This window comes from Lampetra planeri, chromosome 2 (genome assembly GCF_965212315.1).
Source record: "Lampetra planeri chromosome 2, kcLamPlan1.2.h2, whole genome shotgun sequence".
NCBI classification, from domain to species: Eukaryota; Metazoa; Chordata; class Hyperoartia; order Petromyzontiformes; family Petromyzontidae; genus Lampetra; species Lampetra planeri.
In genome coordinates this window covers 32,279,441-32,297,557 of record NC_136108.1, presented here as the reverse complement: position 1 = coordinate 32,297,557, position 18,117 = coordinate 32,279,441, and the positions used below count along the sequence as shown (strand labels likewise).

Here is an 18,117-nt window from a genome sequence, read left to right as displayed (position 1 = left end):
TGCCACGGTAACGCGCCACCCGACTTTACATTTCCCAGCGCCGATAAGCGCGGGCGCCGCCCGGCGAAGCTCGCGATTGGACAAGAGCGCGGCTCGTGACGCAGCCGCCGCCGCCGCTCGACCAATCACAATAGAACATTGACGAAGCTCGACGATAATTGTTTTTTTACCCTTTTATCTGGCAACAAAACTGTGTGTTAACCGACTCTCTGTGTTGTATTACATTACATTTCGATATTTTACTAGGTTATTTAATTTTCGTGTGCCTGCCTCCTAATTTTCAGGCTTGCGTGCCCGTGCCGCGTTGTCAGCTTGCTCCTCTCTCTGTGTGCCGTTGTGATGTCTGTCTGCTTGTATGTCTGTCTATAGTTTTTTCTAGTTAGATTTTTGTTGATATTTCTTTTATGCCTGATGACGATTGCTTGTGTTGCAGTCGAAACGTCGTAATATGTTATTTTATTTTAATTTATTATTTTATTTTTAGACGTGACTTAACCGAAAAGAACCAAAGAATAATTCCTGCAGTCACGAAAGCTCCTAAATTAAGATTAAAACTGACACCTTTTTACAAGGAGTCATGTTTGCATAGACCGCAATACCTGCAGTCATAATACAAACAAAAGACATGACTCTGATAATGTATGCACTGTCCTTGAAGTTGATTGGTCCACACCCGAGACAGCTTTCCTTAGAGCCTAGTCTCACAAAAGGCGTCATCTGGTCCAGATGATAATTGAGGGGTCGGTCTGACTGTTTGTGACGCCGTGTGACGAGGGGGGGGGGGTCAAAAATAATAAAGTAAAATGAAAATAACAAAATATGTTTTACATTGTATTATTTCAGTATTTTTTCACCTACGTTACTTTACCGAAAGAACCAAAGAGTATGGATCCTTGCAGTCACGAAAACTTCAAATCTAGAAAGGTGTTAAGATGTTCGAACACCAAATAAACGCCTCTTCTCATGCATCAAGTCTGCTCAACCACACTTGATGCCTTGTCGTAAGTGTTTCTTTGGTGTTTGAACATTGTGTCATTGCCGGAGAGGTCAAAACCTCTTATTTTGTCATCATCTTGATCCGGGCAGCCCTCCCCCCATGATATATACTTCACCATCCTGGTCAGTACGGGTTAGCGAACATATAATATAGGCGACGTGTCAGGCAATGACCCCTTTTTAAATCCTTTATATTAAGTTCGCTTGCTTGCTTACGACCGTGCAAATCTTTCGGTCGTTTTTGAACCCACTTCCCGTGATCCAATCGAGCTGACATTTTGCACACAGACTCGTTGTGCGTGACAATGAATGTTCGTGAAATTTTTTTTCCAAAATTTTCCACTTTTTAGGAATTTTTTTTTCATATTTAATTTTAAATACCAATGTGATACAAATGAAACTCTTACTCAAGAAAAACAGAAATGAATAATAAAATAAAACCGATGCCACGCATATAAAGGATTTATAGTGAAAAACTTTGTTTTTACGGGTTAATTTTTCATAATCATAACCCAAAAACGCAGGATCGTGAGAGATGGCAACGGCCTGGGGCGGCCTTCATCCAGCAGCAGAAAGATTATTTTACAGATATGGATTGGTTCTGAAATCACTTACCACCAGAGGTGTGGACTCGAGTCATGTGACTTGGACTCGAGTCAGACTCGAGTCATGAATTTGATGACTTGCGACTCGACTTGGACTTGCATAACAATGACTTTGTCCCACCTATGAGATGTGGACTCGAGTCATGTGACTTGGACTCGAGTCAGACTCGAGTCATGAATTTGATGATTTGCGACTCGACTTGGACTTGCATAACAATGACTTTGTCCCACCTCTGCTTACCACTGATATTAGCAGTGGCCGGGAATTGAACTCAGGTACCAGAGTTCGTGGTGCAGCGTGCTAACCACTCATCCAAAGGTGAATTACTCAATGCCAGTGACAAATATAATTGCTTCGGACTGCTGATTGTTGCGAGCGTCGCTTCTCTACCTGCCTCCAATTGCCCACGAGCACCTTAGGGGCCGCCCATAAATGACGTCACGCGATTTTGGACGATTTTTGACCCCCTCCCCTCGTTACACGGCGTCACAAAAAGTCAGACCCCCCCTCAAATATGACGTCACAAAGCTCTGCCCCACCCCCCCTAAAAAACATATTTCCTTTTTGAAAATAAAACATGCTTCAAATCGCTAAACTATTGTCATTGTAGTGCGTATTTATTGTTGCACTGCACTCTGATGTTGTAGGAGAAAACATTTATTAAAAAGTATATTTAATTAAGTAGAACGTGTTGTCTATATTTATTTAAAGTTTCGCATTTTGCTGTGACGTCACATTTCTCAAACCCCCCCCCCCCCTCGTCACACATCGTCACAAATGTCTGACACCCCCCCCCCAGAGGTGCGTGACGTCATCTATGGACGGCCCCTTGATTTCAAACATCTTCCAGAGAGGCAAGGGACCTCTTGCACCGCATCAGGCCATCTCTTCTCTCTCCCATGCCACATCCGATGAGCCCCCTCTATCCAACCAAACTAAGACTTCTTCTTGGTTTTTTCGGTAAAGTCACGTAGAAGGGAAATAATAAAATAATAACAATAAAACATAATAAAATCATTCTCACGACGTTTCGGCCACAGCGTCAGACGCTGTCTCCCCGACAAACCTGGTCTTCACCTGAGGACGGCTGCTTGCGTTGTCGTGATAATTATTTTATTATGTTTTATTTTTATTATTTTATTATTTCCCTTCTACGTGACTTTACCGAAAGAACCAAGAAGATGAATCCCTGCAGTCACGAAAGCTTTAAATCGAAATCAAACTTAGACTGTTTGTGTATGCGGCGGAATTGAGCATTAAGACTAAATGCTGTCTGGGAACTCTTCGTGCAATCCATATTGGACTGTGGAGAGAGCTGACACATCCACAAAAGATCTGGACAATGTTTATGTTGCCTTCACAGCAATACCGATGATTATTACGATGGAGCTCCTCCGGGAGGCGATGGGATACGTTTATCGGGTCATGAGGGGTCAACCAAAAACAAATATTCCAAGTATAGCCTGAACATACTGGTTTGGGAAAATGCTGTTAGCGATCACCGATGAAGGCCGGCAATGGCACACGAGGGGGGTAGGGGGGCCAGCACCACGCCCGACCGCCTTTGTCTCCCCAGTGGCGATGTTTACACACAGCACCGGGTACACATTTGAGGCTGAGTTGACTTTAGGGAAGCCCAGGACCGGTTCAAATATTCGTCACTGATGTTAGTGGCCGTGAGCGAGATTGGAACTCGGGCCGCCGAGTTCGTCGCGATGCGAGGCGCGCTCATCGCTCCACCGCCGCTCCAGACACACACAGAGACACACAGAGACACTGTAATCCAATGAGCCGTGTGGACATCTGGCCACGGATTACAGCGTTTTGGCTAACATTTTTTTTTTTATAAATTGTGCGCGGCTCACAAGGCTTTGGTCAGAGAGCCATGGCACCTGCTGCGAGAGATGATGCTATGAAAGCATATACTTATGAAAGGTACATTTATCCATAATACAGGTTAGGTCGCGTACATATACATATTTCGTTAAACCGGCCACCACTCGACAAAGCCGATTAGTAAGGTTTGTCACGTTAACAGAACACGCCATTTCGTTATCGTCACTAGTAGAGCACACTGGTGTGTTGGAAAGCAAAGCCACACCATTTATAATCGCTTATCTGCGTCTGGTAAAGCTTTACAATGTCTGAACAGGCATTTGTATTCGGGATATGTAGTAATGCTGTTGAGAATTACAAATACAAAATCAAGTTATCTACGAGTTCCTAAATTGCTTGATTCAACGTTTGTATAAGTTCTGCGACGTAGAGTCAGGAAATCTGGAAAAATCTCTGTCGACTACACAATCCTCCAGGTAAGAATAATGTAACATTGCTTAATAACAACAATAATTGATGATGCTCCTGCTACTGCTGATGCTATTGCTAGTTGTGATGACATTTCCGCTGTTGAAGTTACACGGATGATGCTTACGGTGGATGTGACTGTCGCTCATATTGCAGCAACTGTTGATACATTTGTTTAGAACTGCTTTTTGTGTTTAGTTTGTTGTCTTTCCCCGCACCTCCGATTAGTACGATCTCGAATTTTGGCGAACAGCGCCGCTTGACCGGGAGCTGCGGGAGATGTTAACGACCTCATCTGGTATACAGGAGGTCGTGGGTTCGATCTAGACCCTGACATCTGTTGTATATTTGGAGTTTGCGTGTCTCTCTCTCCCCGTGGTGAGATGTTAACTACCTCATCTGGTATACAGGAGGTCGTGGGTTCGATCCCGACCCTGACGCCTGCTGCTGTATATTTGGAGTTTGCGTGTCTCTCTCTCCCCGTGGTGAGATGTTAACGACCTCATTTGGTATACAGGAGGTCGTCGGTTCGATCCCGACCCTGACGCCTGTTGTATATTTGGAGTTTGCGTGTCTCTCTCTCCCCGTGGTGAGATGTTAACGACCTCATCTGGTATACAGGAGGTAGTGGGTTCGATCCCGACCCTGACGCCTGTTGTATATTTGGAGTTTGCGTGTCTCTCTCTCCCCGTCGTGAGATGTTAACGACTTCATCTGGTATACAGGAGGTCGTGGGTTCGATCCCGACCCTGACGCCTGCTGCTGTATATTTGGAGTTTGCGTGTCTCTCTCTCCCCGTCGTGAGATGTTAACGACTTCATCTGGTATACAGGAGGTCGTGGGTTCGATCCCGACCCTGACGCCTGCTGCTGTATATTTGGAGTTTGCGTGATCTCCCCGTGCGGTCGGGTGGATTTTTCTCCGGGTTCTCCGGTTTTCCCCTCCACATTTAGAATCAAAGAGCGATTAGCGCATTTGCCCGCTGTACATTTCCACGCGACGATGAGACACTTCGTTGAGCTATCATTTGTGGCAGGCGCCAGGTCGCTTCTTTTTTCTTTTGTAGTTTAGATGGAGTTGGGACGAACGAAGATGCCGCGGTGTGGAGCCAACGCACTCCGCAAGGCCCTGCACCCCGTGCACGGCCTCGCCTGGACGGACGGGCGCCGCGTGATGCTCGCCTGCCTGAGACTCCGTAGCGCCGACTCCGACAAGGACGGGCGAACAGACACGGCAGGTGATTGTGACGACGACGATGATGATGACTCGGTAAACATTTGGTGGACGATGGTTGTTCATGATGAGAGCAGTACAGACGGTGATGATGAATAGAGTATTGTATTGATGGACGATAAATTGCAATTCATGTTTTGTAAATCACATTTGTGGATGATGATGGTGAAGATAACATTGGTGGATGATTTTTATAATGATGATAATGATGATAGCAGTATTGATGATAATGATGATTGTGACAAAGTTGAAGATGAAAGTAACTTCAGAATCAGAATATTTATTTTTACTGGAGGAATCCGAAGAGCTATAAAGCTCTTTTTCACAGATGTCCAGTAGTGGTGGGTCAGGAAGTTACAATAACAAACAATACAAAAACACAATAGGAGTACAAACTTTGATGAATGACATGAGATCAACATGATTTGGAAGTGGCATTCGTGAACGATAACAATGATGATCCTTGTCTATAAAGAAACACTCTACACAAACCCTGCAAATCCGGCCATCTCAAAGTGCGTAAACTATCATCACGCGAACTCTGCGTCATCCTCGCAGCAGCAGCGGCGGCTTTTGGCTCAGCCATCGAACAGAAACGGCCACCGCATCGCGCACTTTCAGGTGTGCTTGCTTCTGCGGCCGTCTGGAACGCTCTCCCGATATTAGGAAGCCACTGGAGTTATCTGCATTTAAATCATTTTGATTGAAAAACTAATTTCTTGAGAACTTCTTTTTGTGTTCAGTTTGTTGTCCATCCCCCGCACCTCAGATTAGCACGGTTATCTACGTACGGTGCGAAAGAAGTTCAATATACATAACAACCTCAACGCCAGCCACAGAAATAAACAACGGCACCCTTCCTTGTTCGCAGTGGGAGTCGGAGCCTCGCCCACAACCGGAACGATCTCGCCCGCCAGTTCCACCGCTTGTTCGCTGCTTGACAACTCCATCATCGGCACGTTCGAGCACGTGCGGGACCTCTGCTGGGGCGCCTTCTGCTGCCCCGGCTCGGCGGCGCTGCTCGCCGTCCAGCACAAGCGCCACGCCACCGTGTGGCTCCTGCGCCACGTGGGCCAGCTCCCGTCGGACCCGGCGGCCAAAGGGCACGACCCTTGCGCGAACCTGCTCGTTTCGCAGACCTGCGAGGTGGCGGTGCGCCAGCCCATCCTGCCCCAGGGCTGCGTGTGGCACCCGAACAGCGACGCGCTGGCCTTGCTCACCGGCGGCGAGGCGTGGCTGCTGCCCGCTGCCCGCCAGGGCAACTCGCGGATCCGCGTCCCCTTGCCGCACCACCAACACCACCAGCAGCAGCAGCACCAGCACCAGCTGCGCCATCCCTGCTGCCCGCAAGCCGTGCGGTGCGCAGCGTGGAGCGACGGTGGCAGGCGTCTGGTTGTTGCCGCGGGTGACTCCATCTTCTTGTACGAGTGGCACGAGGCGCGTCGGTCCCTGTCCCCGTCTGCCACCTGCCCCATATTCCACCTGGGAGGGTTCGCCTCTGCGGCGCTACCTGTGGGGGGGTCGCTCCTGGCGGTGGCGTTGGAGGCGCCGGGGCTGGCGGCGGTGGCGGCAGCGCCAACTCCGTGGCCTCACAATAAAACGGCGGGCGAGCGACTGGCGAGCTCTCAAGTCTCCCTCGCACCCGCTGTCGAACCGGGAATTGAAGAGATGAAGGCGCTGCCGGGCCACCCGAGGGTGAGAGATTCACGGCCGCGCCAATGGTTACTTCGACATGCATATAACAACGTAAGCGAATATTTCCCTTGATTTGTCATTTATGGCAATGTACGTGAAGAGGGATTGGTTGTCACGGTCGTTAGTACACTGCATTATGACCTCCACATGCCACCTGAGTTCGATTCCCAGCCATCGCTAACATCGTTGGCTAAATGACCACGGTGAGATTTTTTTCAAATTTTTCCTGATCGACAGCTGTAACTGCCGATCGACTTTGGTGTTACACATTTATACGGCTGCTTGGATAGAGGCAGGTGGACTCAAGAAACTTGCCCCATTGTTATAACTGTCGCACCAAAAGATTGGTTTGAACTGCTAACCTCTAGGATTGCAAACCATAGACCGCGAACCATTACCCCCGCGGTAGCATCCCGATGCTCGTGATGATGACAACGATAATATTGTGGTATCGGTATATATATATTTTTACCTTTTAATCCATCCGGCCCATGCCTTGCAGCATCGCAGCTCGGCGGACTTGTGTCACTGCGTGGAGTCCGCGAACTCCCTGGCCGCGGGGCCCCCGCCCTCTACGCTCCTGCTCGTGTCCTTCGACGGCAGCAGCCACGGCACGTGCGCCACCCGTCGCGTGCTCATGCCGGGCCTCGCCGTGCCAGACCTGGTCGCCTTCGAGCCTCGCTCGGCGACGCTGGCCCTGGCATCCAACGCCGCGGGCCTCGTGTTGCTCTTCACGCTGGGACCCCTGGGCTCCGTCGTGGCCAGCGGCAGCGTTCGCCTGGCGTCGGAAGAGAAGGTTAAAGGTAGCGGGCCAAAATCGCGCGTGTGGTGCAGCGCCCTGCGCGATCCCGCCAAGCACCGATGAGATTTGGAACGGACCGTACGACGTATAAACGACGCAATGCCTGATCCACAAGTACGAAGGAGACGTCACAGCGATACACTCCCCGGCTCCTGACGTGGTTGCATGGCTTGAACACCTCAATGTGAAATTGTAAGTGGTTGTTCTGCATTTACATTAGCCATACGAGAGACGACTGATGACATTCATGTGAAGGGGTTAATTGACACTTTCCACTGATGTTAGTCGTGGTCAGGAATCTAACCCACTCGTGTTGATGGGCTCACCATCCAGTGTGCTAACCATTACGCCGACCGGGACGTCAACAGTGGCCATCCTATGGATAGACTCAGCCCAAACATGAGATTATGGAAGTTCTTCCACCACTGGCTCAGGGCTACGTGAAGAGGAGATGAGCACTGCCTCAATGCTCGATTGAGCAGGAAATCACGTTGAGAAATCTGAAAGCGATAAACTAAACTAATTTATCTTCTTGGTTCTTTCGGTAAAGTCACGTAGAAGGGAAATAATAAAATAATAAAACTAAAACATAATAAAATAATTCTCACGACGTTTCGGCTACAACGCAAGCAGCCGTCCTCAGGTGAAGAATGAAACACCACCAAACTTGGAGCGTAGCCGAAACGTCGTGAGAATTAATTTATTATGTTTTATTTTTTTTATTTTATTATTTCCCTTCTACGTGACTTTACCGAAAGAACCAAGAAGATGAATCCCTGCAGTCACGAAAGCTTTAAATCGAAATTTAAACTAATTTAGTTTTGCCAGGAAAGGCCCACTGCGATATATTGCTCTCTTTCCAGAAGCGACGTGGCCACAACAGATAGCTCAACGAAGTGGCTTATTTTTTCGATTTAAAGCTTTCTTGACTGCAGGGATTCATATTCTTGGTTCTTTCGGTCACGTAGAAGGGAAATAATAAAATAATATAAATATAAAACAATACAAATTCTCACGACGTTTCGACTGCAACACAAGCAATCATCATCAGAATTTTCTTTCTGTGGATTTCACACCTTTCCCGTCTACGTGACTTTACCGAAAGAACCAAGAATATGAAGTGATGTTTTTCGATTTAAAGCTTTCGTGACTGCAGGGATTCATCTTCTTGGTTCTTTCGGTAAAGTCACGTAGAAGGGAAATAATAAAATAATACTAATAAAACATAATAAAATAATTCTTACGACGTTTCGGCCACAATGCAAGCAGCCGTCCTCAGGTGAAGAACAGGTCTGTCGGGAAGACGCTGCTTGCGTTGTGGCCGAAACGTCGTGAGAATTATTTTATTATGTTTTATTTTTATTATTTTATTATTTCCCTTCTACGTAACTTAGAACCAAGAAGATGAATATGAAGTAGCTTATTATGGAGAACTTTATACCAGCCACATACTCTAAACGCATGATTCCACATGCGAAGCAAAAAACCGGAGGACCCGGAGAAAACCCCACGTGACCACGGAGAGAGAGACACGCAAACTCCAAATGTCCAGGCTTATCACACTCAGACACACCGCCCTGCGCGTCACTGCACTCTGCGCTCTTCCAGGCATGTGCTTCTTTGGCGACCGGACCCTGCTGCTGGCATCGGGCAGACTCTGCCAGGGAGACGCGCCTCTCGTGTTATCGTCACCGCCATCATCGACGTCGTCACCGGAGCCGTTCTCATACACGAGCAAATACTCCATGCGCATCCTCGCACGCGACCTCCCGACCCCGCGGGCAGCGGAGGACGAACGCAGCGCTTCCATCCAGAGCACCGTGTCCAGCTCAAGGTCCAGCCTCAACTACATGCAGGCACGTCAAGGTCCAGCGGCGGGAACTGTGGAGTGTTTGAGTGGTGAAACTGCACTGGGAGAGGTCCATAGGGTGGGATAGGCAGAGGGGGGGGTGGGGGAATTAAGACCATTTCATGGTTTGCACCAGGACCTATGCCTATCATGCTACGCCATTATTGAGGTCGATAGATGTATGACCTTAATTTCCCATCCATCAAAGTTGATATATTACAAAATATGACAATTAGAATTCAATCATTATCAATAGTTGTCACTCGCCAGCAATTATAACCTACCAATAAATTTCGATTTAAAGCTTTCGTGACTGCAGGGATTCATCTGCTTGGTTCTTTCGGTAAAGTCACGTAGAAGGAAAATAATAGAATAAGAAAAAGAAAATAATTAGTTTATATATAAAAAAAATCATTATTTTATTATTTATCTTCTACGTGACTTTACCGAAAGAACCAAGAAGATGAACCTACCAATAGTTTTATTAAACATTATTGCTAGCTATATAGGCCATGTCACACCCTCTCAAAAACACAAGCTTATCCTTTTAAAAGAGGATGTTTTAGCAAATTGTTGTTGATTTATCCTTGCTTTGCACTAATTTTGGTTTCTCTTGGCCTTCCCGCAATAACACATATTATGAAAGTTTACGATATCATACCGAAGGAATTTCAATACGGAACTCACTTTTTTCCCAGGGGGCCGTACATGTTGCGGATAGGACGTGTGAAACAAATAAAGAGATGTACGTTGAATGGCAGATATGTATTAGAGGCGTTGTGTCTGCTTGTTGATGTCATTACTTATTATCCACATCGACGCTTAACGATAATCACAAGTGATCTTTAATTTAACGTGTGAGGCTGTTCTAAATCATGGACATCACTGATCATTGCCAGCAAAGGCCACTCTGCAGTGTGTTATGAACAGCCCCATGTTCCATCCATTGCTTGATGAGGACCTCACCACGCCCTGATTGATGGCCATGGTGGTTATTTGACCATCACCACGTTCGTGATCCACCAACCCTTGACCCCCAAAGCAACGGATCACAGTCGAAGTGAGGAACAAAAGTGAATGGAGGAGGGTAGCATGCAGACGTGAGAGCATAGACGTCCAGTACAACAGTGGATGCTGTTGCCCATGTCCTTTGCATTCCTGCACATAGCTCCCGAGCCTATAACACCTGGGAAATTTAATCTTGACTTGAAGCTTTCGTGACTGCAGCAATTCATATTACTTGGGTCTTTCGCTAAAATGACGTCGATAAGTTCAAAGAAAATAAGTTCAAAGAAAATAACAAAAAACTACGACGTCGTGACTTTACCGAAAGACCCAAAGAATACTATTATATTTCACTGTTCTCTTCAAGGAATGTAACTCAAGAAAATCACGATGCTTTTTACATGAATCATCCTGTGATAAACATTGCTGAATAAAAGACAGCAACGGTGTGAATTAACAAAATCGTCAATGGCCCGTACGGGGATCGAACCCGCGACCTTGGCGTTATTAGCACCACGCTCTAACCAGCTGAGCTAACCGGCCACATACACACAGCGTTTGAGTCGACGTGTAATATGTCTACTGTCTATACCCGTACTTCCGCATTCATACTTGTCAAAGTATTTGTTTCACGTGCCATCAGCCACACGTTCATCGTTGCCAGTGCACAATTTCGGCAGCTTTCGTGCAATTCAAGCAAAACCATGGATCGGTTTCGACATTTCAGTGTCTCGCCAGCAGAGCCCAGGATTGACCTGAACCAATGCTGGTGAACTTCCGGATGTTTAGAGGCGAGGTAGGGGACATCTCTGTTAAGAGACAAACTATTTACAGTTTTTACCAGATATGGCCCACCGAGTTATAAAGCACTTTTTCAGGAGCGACCTTGCCACAAATGACAGCTGAACAAAGTGACTTATCAAGTGGACATTTGTAGCAGCCAAATACTGGACTCTAAAGGATTGTTTCTAAATGTGGAGGGAAAACCGGAAAACCCGGAGAAAAGTCCACGCGACCATGGAGAGAGAGATTCGCAAACTCGAAATATACAGCAGGCGTAAGGGTCGGAATCGAACCCACAACATCCTGTACACCATGCGAGCTCGTTAACATCTCTCCAACGACACAAATTACACGCGATGTTATATTGGTAGGAACCTCCTGGTTACACTAGCCCACAGCGGATTATTCTGTCCGTCCGTCCGTCGTGCATCAAAAAATGGTAGGGGTGGGTCTGGGTGGAGAGGGGATGGGTGGGGTGGGTGGGTGGGGAGGGTGGGGCTGTGTGGGGGTGTGGGAGAGGTGTGGCTGGGTGGGGAGGGGCTGGTCACCCCGTGGTGCCCTTATACAACTCAACGTTTAACCTACTCACGCCGGCTTGTGCCCGCCCTCACAGTCGGCCATATTTGCGGAATACACCACGCCGCCGTTGACCCTGGCCATTGACCGAGCAACCCAACGTTCCTACCAGCTCCCTCCGCAGGAATGTGTTTCAAGAAAATCAAGATGTTTTTTTACGTGAACCATACTGTGATGAAGTCAGCTGAACATTTTTGAATAAAACACAACAACGGTGTGAATTAACAAAAGCGTCAATGGCCCGTACGGGGATCGAACCCGCGACCTTGGCGTTATTAGCACCACGCTCTAACCAGCTGAGCTAACCGGCCACACGCTCACAATGTTGGAGTCGACGCGTGATAAGTCTACTTTCTATTCCCGCATTTCTGCATTCACGCCTTCAAAGTATTTGTTCCACGTGCCATAAGCCACACGGACCTCTCTGCCAGTGCACAATGTCGGCAGCATGAGTGCAATTCAAGCAAAACCCTGGACCGGTTTCAATATTTCAGTGTCTCACCAGCAGAGCCCAGGCTTGACCTGAACCAATGCTGGTGAACTGCCGGATGTTTAGAAGCGAGGTAGGACACCTCTGTTAAGATATAAACTATTAAAAATGTTTACCAGATAAGGCCCACCGAGTTATAAAGCACTTTTTCAGGAGCGACCTGGCCACAAATGACAGCTGAACAAAGTGGCTTATCACGTGGACATTTGTAGCAGCCAAATACTGTACTCTAAAGGCATGTTTCTAAATGTGGAGGGGAAAACCGGAGGCCCCGGAGAAAAATCCACGCGACCACAGAGAGAGAGACTCGCAAACTCTAAGTAGACAGCAGGCGTCAGGGTCGGAATCGAACCCACGACATCCTGTACACGATGCGAGATCGTTAACATATCGCCAACGACTCAAAATGACACGCGATGCTATCCACTGTAATGTGGGGCTGGAGACTACATGCACCATATACACACGCAGTCCTTTCTTGTAAATGTTCCTGTGGATCTCAGCAGTGGACGTCCTCTCTCTGGCATATTCACCTCATTTGTCTGTCATTCCATCATTCGTCTCGACCACCTGCCAACGTCGCTTCGAGCTGACCTGTCCTTCCCAGGCCCATTTTAATCAACAGACAAAACGATGTCTCTAAATTTAAATGTGTTCTCCAATCCACGTGTCCCTCCTCCTGCCTCAATGTATCTCTCTTATCGTTCTTCATGGGCTTATTCAGCTTTTGTTTTTATTTTCATGACCTTATCAAATTTAAACATGTGTTTGACCATACCCTCCAAGCAACGGATCACAGTCGAAGTGAGGAACAAACGTGAATGGAAGAGGGTAGCATACAGACGTGAGAGCATAGAGGTTCAGTCCAACAGCAGATGCTGTTGCCCATGCCCTTCGCATCCCTGTACAAAGCTCCCCAGCCTATAATACCTGGGATATTATTAGATTGAACTATTCTCTATGTTAAACCGCACGTGGTGTCTGTGTGTCCACTTAGCAGCCAATGTTGCAAAGCCTTTCGATTTAGAAAGAAGTCATGACGACTGTCCTCTTCAACGAATGTAACTCAAGAAAATCACGATGCTTTTAACGTGAACCATCCTGTGATGAAGGCGGCTGAACAAAAGACAACAACGGTGTGAATAAACAAAAGCGGCAATGGCCCGTACGGGGTTCGAACCGGCGACCTTGGCGTTATTAGCCCAACGCTCTAACCAGCTGAGCTAACCGGCCACACGCTCACAATGTTGGAGTCGACGCGTGATAAGTCTACTTTCTATTCCCGCATTTCTGCATTCACGCCTTCAAAGTATTTGTTCCACGTGCCATGAGCCACACGGACCTCTCTGCCAGTGCACAATGTCGGCAGCATGAGTGCAATTCAAGCAAAACTCTGGACCGGTTTCAAAATTTCAGTGTCTCACCAGCAGAGCCCAGGCTTGACCTGAACCAATGCTGGTGAACTGCCGGATGTTTAGAGGCGAGGTAGGACACCTCTGTTAAGATATAAACTATTACAAATGTTTACCAGATGAGATCCACCGAGTTAAAAAAACACTTTTTCAGAAGCGACGTGACCACAAATGATAGCTAAACAAAGTGGCTTATCACGTGGACATTTATAGCAGCCAAATGCTGGACTCTAAAGACATGTTTCTAAATGTGGAGGGAAAAATCGGAGGACCCAGAGAAAGATCCACGCGACCACGGAGAGAGAGACACGCCAACTCAAAATATACAGCAGCAGGCGTAATGGTCGGAATCGAACCCAGAACCTTCTGTATACCAGGCGAAGTACTTAACATCTCTCCAACGACACAAATTTCACACGATGTTATATTGGTAGGAACCTCCTGGTTACACCAGCCCACAGCGGATTATTCTGTCCGTCCGTCGTGCATCAAAAAATTGGGAGGGGTGGGGCTGGGTGGAGAGGAGAGGGTGGGGAGGGTGGGGTGGGGCTGGGTGGGGGGTGGTAGGGGTGGGGCTGGGTGGGGAGGGGCTGGTCACCCCGTGGTGCCCTTATAAAAGTCTACGTTTAACCTACTCACGCCGGCTTGTGCCCGCCCTCACAGTCGGCCATATTTGCGGAATACACCACGCCGCCGTTGACCCTGGCCATTGACCGAGCAACGCAACGTGCCTACCAGCTCCCTCCGCATGAATGTGTTTCAAGAAAATCACGATGCTTTTCACGTGAACAATACTGTGATAAAGGCGGATGAACATTTCTGAATAAAACACAACAACTGTGTGAATTAACAAAAGCGTCAATGGCCCGTACGGGGATCGAACCCGCGACCTTGGCGTTATTAGCACCACGCTCTAACCAGCTGAGCTAACCGGCCACACGCTCACAATGTTGGAGTCGACGCGTGATAAGTCTACTTTCTATTCCCGCATTTCTGCATTCACGCCTTCAAAGTATTTGTTCCACGTGCCATAAGCCACACGGACCTCTCTGCCAGTGCACAATGTCGGCAGCATGAGTGCAATTCAAGCAAAACCCTGGACCGGTTTCAATATTTCAGTGTCTCACCAGCAGAGCCCAGGCTTGACCTGAACCAATGCTGGTGAACTGCCGGATGTTTAGAAGCGAGGTAGGACACCTCTGTTAAGATATAAACTATTAAAAATGTTTACCAGATAAGGCCCACCGAGTTATAAAGCACTTTTTCAGGAGCGACCTGGCCACAAATGACAGCTGAACAAAGTGGCTTATCACGTGGACATTTGTAGCAGCCAAATACTGTACTCTAAAGGCATGTTTCTAAATGTGGAGGGGAAAACCGGAGGCCCCGGAGAAAAATCCACGCGACCACAGAGAGAGAGACTCGCAAACTCTAAGTAGACAGCAGGCGTCAGGGTCGGAATCGAACCCACGACATCCTGTACACGATGCGAGATCGTTAACATATCGCCAACGACTCAAAATGACACGCGATGCTATCCACTGTAATGTGGGGCTGGAGACTACATGCACCATATACACACGCAGTCCTTTCTTGTAAATGTTCCTGTGGATCTCAGCAGTGGACGTCCTCTCTCTGGCATATTCACCTCATTTGTCTGTCATTCCATCATTCGTCTCGACCACCTGCCAACGTCGCTTCGAGCTGACCTGTCCTTCCCAGGCCCATTTTAATCAACAGACAAAACGATGTCTCTAAATTTAAATGTGTTCTCCAATCCACGTGTCCCTCCTCCTGCCTCAATGTATCTCTCTTATCGTTCTTCATGGGCTTATTCAGCTTTTGTTTTTATTTTCATGACCTTATCAAATTTAAACATGTGTTTGACCATACCCTCCAAGCAACGGATCACAGTCGAAGTGAGGAACAAACGTGAATGGAAGAGGGTAGCATACAGACGTGAGAGCATAGAGGTTCAGTCCAACAGCAGATGCTGTTGCCCATGCCCTTCGCATCCCTGTACAAAGCTCCCCAGCCTATAATACCTGGGATATTATTAGATTGAACTATTCTCTATGTTAAACCGCACGTGGTGTCTGTGTGTCCACTTAGCAGCCAATGTTGCAAAGCCTTTCGATTTAGAAAGAAGTCATGACGACTGTCCTCTTCAACGAATGTAACTCAAGAAAATCACGATGCTTTTAACGTGAACCATCCTGTGATGAAGGCGGCTGAACAAAAGACAACAACGGTGTGAATAAACAAAAGCGGCAATGGCCCGTACGGGGTTCGAACCGGCGACCTTGGCGTTATTAGCCCAACGCTCTAACCAGCTGAGCTAACCGGCCACACGCTCACAATGTTGGAGTCGACGCGTGATAAGTCTACTTTCTATTCCCGCATTTCTGCATTCACGCCTTCAAAGTATTTGTTCCACGTGCCATGAGCCACACGGACCTCTCTGCCAGTGCACAATGTCGGCAGCATGAGTGCAATTCAAGCAAAACTCTGGACCGGTTTCAAAATTTCAGTGTCTCACCAGCAGAGCCCAGGCTTGACCTGAACCAATGCTGGTGAACTGCCGGATGTTTAGAGGCGAGGTAGGACACCTCTGTTAAGATATAAACTATTACAAATGTTTACCAGATGAGATCCACCGAGTTAAAAAAACACTTTTTCAGAAGCGACGTGACCACAAATGATAGCTAAACAAAGTGGCTTATCACGTGGACATTTATAGCAGCCAAATGCTGGACTCTAAAGACATGTTTCTAAATGTGGAGGGAAAAATCGGAGGACCCAGAGAAAGATCCACGCGACCACGGAGAGAGAGACACGCCAACTCAAAATATACAGCAGCAGGCGTAATGGTCGGAATCGAACCCAGAACCTTCTGTATACCAGGCGAAGTACTTAACATCTCTCCAACGACACAAATTTCACACGATGTTATATTGGTAGGAACCTCCTGGTTACACCAGCCCACAGCGGATTATTCTGTCCGTCCGTCGTGCATCAAAAAATTGGGAGGGGTGGGGCTGGGTGGAGAGGAGAGGGTGGGGAGGGTGGGGTGGGGCTGGGTGGGGGGTGGTAGGGGTGGGGCTGGGTGGGGAGGGGCTGGTCACCCCGTGGTGCCCTTATAAAAGTCTACGTTTAACCTACTCACGCCGGCTTGTGCCCGCCCTCACAGTCGGCCATATTTGCGGAATACACCACGCCGCCGTTGACCCTGGCCATTGACCGAGCAACGCAACGTGCCTACCAGCTCCCTCCGCATGAATGTGTTTCAAGAAAATCACGATGCTTTTCACGTGAACAATACTGTGATAAAGGCGGATGAACATTTCTGAATAAAACACAACAACTGTGTGAATTAACAAAAGCGTCAATGGCCCGTACGGGGATCGAACCCGCGACCTTGGCGTTATTAGCACCACGCTCTAACCAGCTGAGCTAACCGGCCACATGATCACAGCGTTTGAGTCGACGTGTAATATGTCTACTGTCTATACCCGTACTTCCGCATTCAAACTTGTCAAAGTATTTGTTTCGCGTGCCATCAGCCACACGTTCATCGTTGCCAGTGCACAATTTCAGCAGCTTTCGTGCAATTCAAGCAAAACCATGGATCGGTTTCGACATTTCAGTGTCTCACCAGCAGAGCCCAGGATTGACCTGAACCAATGCTGGTGAACTTCCGGATGTTTAGAGGCGACGTAGGACACCTCTGTTAAGAGACAAACTATTTACATTTTTACCAGATAAGGCCCACCGAGTTATAAAGCATTTTTTCAGGAGCGACCTGGCCACAAATGACAGCTGAACAAAGTGACTTATCAAGTGGACATTTGTAGCAGCCAAATACTGTACTCTAAAGGCATGTTTCTAAATGTGGAGGGAAAACCGGAGGACCCGGAGAAAAGTCCACGCGACCATGGAGAGAGAGATTCGCAAACTCGAAATATACAGCAGGCGTAAGGGTCGGAATCGAACCCACAACATCCTGTACACCATGCGAGATCGTTAACATCTCTCCAACGACACAAATTACACGCGATGTTATATTGGTAGGAACCTCCTGGTTACACTAGCCCACAGCGGATTATTCTGTCCGTCCGTCCGTCGTGCATCAAAAAATGGTAGGGGTGGGTCTGGGTGGAGAGGGGAGGGTGGGGTGGGTGGGTGGGGAGGGTGGGGCTGTGTGGGGGTGTGGGAGAGGTGTGGCTGGGTGGGGAGGGGCTGGTCACCCCGTGGTGCCCTTATAAAACTCAACGTTTAACCTACTCACGCCGGCTTGTGCCCGCCCTCACAGTCGGCCATATTTGCGGAATACACCACGCCGCCGTTGACCCTGGCCATTGACCGA

The 18,117-nt window shown here is 47.9% G+C and overlaps 6 non-coding genes across 6 annotated transcripts; all 6 read right to left on the bottom strand.

The window, feature by feature from the left end:
- Positions 1-10,959: 10,959 nt before the first annotated feature.
- On the bottom strand, positions 10,960-11,033 carry TRNAI-AAU (transfer RNA isoleucine (anticodon AAU)). The gene has a single exon. It is a non-coding gene; the product is annotated as a tRNA-Ile (tRNA).
- Positions 11,034-12,086: 1,053 nt separating this feature from the next.
- On the bottom strand, positions 12,087-12,160 carry TRNAI-AAU (transfer RNA isoleucine (anticodon AAU)). Its single transcript has one exon. It is a non-coding gene; the product is annotated as a tRNA-Ile (tRNA).
- Positions 12,161-13,498: 1,338 nt separating this feature from the next.
- Positions 13,499-13,572, bottom strand: TRNAI-AAU (transfer RNA isoleucine (anticodon AAU)). Its single transcript has one exon. It is a non-coding gene; the product is annotated as a tRNA-Ile (tRNA).
- A 1,041-nt stretch (positions 13,573-14,613) lies between these two features.
- Positions 14,614-14,687, bottom strand: TRNAI-AAU (transfer RNA isoleucine (anticodon AAU)). The gene has a single exon. It is a non-coding gene; the product is annotated as a tRNA-Ile (tRNA).
- A 1,338-nt stretch (positions 14,688-16,025) lies between these two features.
- On the bottom strand, positions 16,026-16,099 carry TRNAI-AAU (transfer RNA isoleucine (anticodon AAU)). Its single transcript has one exon. It is a non-coding gene; the product is annotated as a tRNA-Ile (tRNA).
- A 1,041-nt stretch (positions 16,100-17,140) lies between these two features.
- TRNAI-AAU (transfer RNA isoleucine (anticodon AAU)) lies at positions 17,141-17,214 on the bottom strand. The gene has a single exon. It is a non-coding gene; the product is annotated as a tRNA-Ile (tRNA).
- Positions 17,215-18,117: the final 903 nt, after the last annotated feature.